Raw genomic sequence first — 2,050 nt, 5'->3', positions numbered from 1 at the left:
CCAGAGGCAATTACAACTTTCTCATAAATGTCTCCAAAGAGACCATGAAGGCCGGGCGCGGTGGCTCACGCTTGTAATCCCAGCACTTTGGGAGGCCGAGGCGGGCGGATCACGAGGTCAGGAGATCGAGACCATGGTGAAACCCCGTCTCTACTAAAAATACAAAAAAAAAAATTAGCCGGGCGTGGTGGCGGGCGCCCGTAGTCCCAGCTACTTGGAGAGGCTGAGGCAGGAGAATGGCGTGAACCCGGGAGGCGGAGCTTGCAGTGAGCCGAGATCGCGCCACTGCACTCCAGCCTGGGTGACAGAGCGACAGAGCGAGACTCCGTCTCAAAAAAAAAAAAAAAAAAAAAAAGAGACCATGAAGTATCCAAAAGAGGCTCTTACTTTTTAACAATCCCTGAAGACTGCAAGGAGCAGAAAATATTGAGGTCTGATCTGTGAGGCACTTATAAAGAAGCATGTTTGTCTCACTGGATTTCCTAATTCTATGAGATACACTTCTTCCTAAAATCAAGCTGATCCTTAATTTGCAGATCCATTATGTAAGTATTCAGCAGGTAACTGGAATCAGACAAAGGATCTAGAATGGATTAATAATAAGAAATGAGATAAATGTGGGAGAAAAACATGGAGTAATTTGCATTAGAAATCGATGGACTCATTTATATAATTAAATGCAAATTAATTTAGAAATGATAATATGGACACATTCTAGGAAATATACTTTACTGTTGTGACCTCAGCAGTGACAGAAAAACTCTGGACATAAAACTATCTAAAGAGAAAGATTAAAAAAAAAAAATTTCTCACAAATAAAAAACATGATTTAACAGGCAAATTCTACCATTCTTTTTTTTTTTTTTTTTTTTTTTTTTTGCGTTGAAGTCTTGCTCTGTTGCCCAGGCTGGAGTGCAATGGTGCGATCTCAGCTCACTGCCACCTCCACCTCCCTGGTTCAAGCAATTCCCCTGCCTCAGCCTCTCAAGTAGCTGGGATTACAGGTGCATGCCCCCACACCCAGCTAATTTTTTTATATTTTTAGTACAAACGGGGTTTCACCATATTGGCCGGACTGGTCTTGAACTCCTGACCTCAGGTGATCCACCCACCTCGGCTTCCCAAAGTGCTGGGATTACAGGCGTGAGCCACCATGCCCAGCCATTCTTGTAACTATTAGATAAACCTAGGCTATCTTCTCAATTGAACAGCAGTAGCTAGGAAATTTCTTTATATTTACGATTCCTGAATTTTTAGTAAAAAGCACTAATCAGTTATGCCATTAATTTGGAAGTTTAAAATAGAAGAGCCGAAAATGAAACTTTGGTTTCCCAACACATAAATCCACAGTTTGACCCAGGTCCACTCTCCATTCTCCTAGGAGACATTCGAGGTAAACTGAGAAGTTACAGGAAACGTAGTCCACACAAGACCACACTCACTTCAGACGCCCACTGCAATTTCAGGGCTTCCCCAAATCACTCTAAAGTGGGACAATTCACTGGAAGAACTCATGCAACTCCTTGAAAGCTGCCATGCTCACGGTTACGGAAAAGATCCAGGGTAGCAGCAGCCAAGGGAAGAAGCAGATAGGGCAGAGTACAGGATACGCACCACATCTGGAGCTTCCATTTGTCTTCGCCCTGTAGTCCCAGCTATTCGGGAGGCTGAGGCAGGAGAATGGCGTGAACCCGGGAGGCGGAGCCTGCAGTGAGCCGAGATTGCGCCACTGCACTTCAGCCTGGGCGACACAGCAAGGCTCCGTCCCCAAAAAAAAAAAAAAGTAGCCAGGCGTGGTGGCGGGCACCTGTAATCCCAGCTACTTGGGAGACTGAGGCAGGAGAATTGCTTGAACCCAGGAGGTGGAGGTTGCAGCGAGCCGAGATTGCGCCATTGCACTCCAGCCTGGGCGACACTAGCGAGACTCTAAGTTTTTTTTGTTTCTACAAGGAAAATTATGCCAGTGAATCCATCATACAGTTGGAAAAATCAAAGAAGGTACCATACATACCACATGATAGCCGTGATTCCTATATTGTAAGTGCTATTT

This window comes from Symphalangus syndactylus, chromosome 13 (genome assembly GCF_028878055.3).
Source record: "Symphalangus syndactylus isolate Jambi chromosome 13, NHGRI_mSymSyn1-v2.1_pri, whole genome shotgun sequence".
NCBI lineage: Eukaryota > Metazoa > Chordata > Mammalia > Primates > Hylobatidae > Symphalangus > Symphalangus syndactylus.
Note: the sequence above shows the minus strand (reverse complement) of the source record.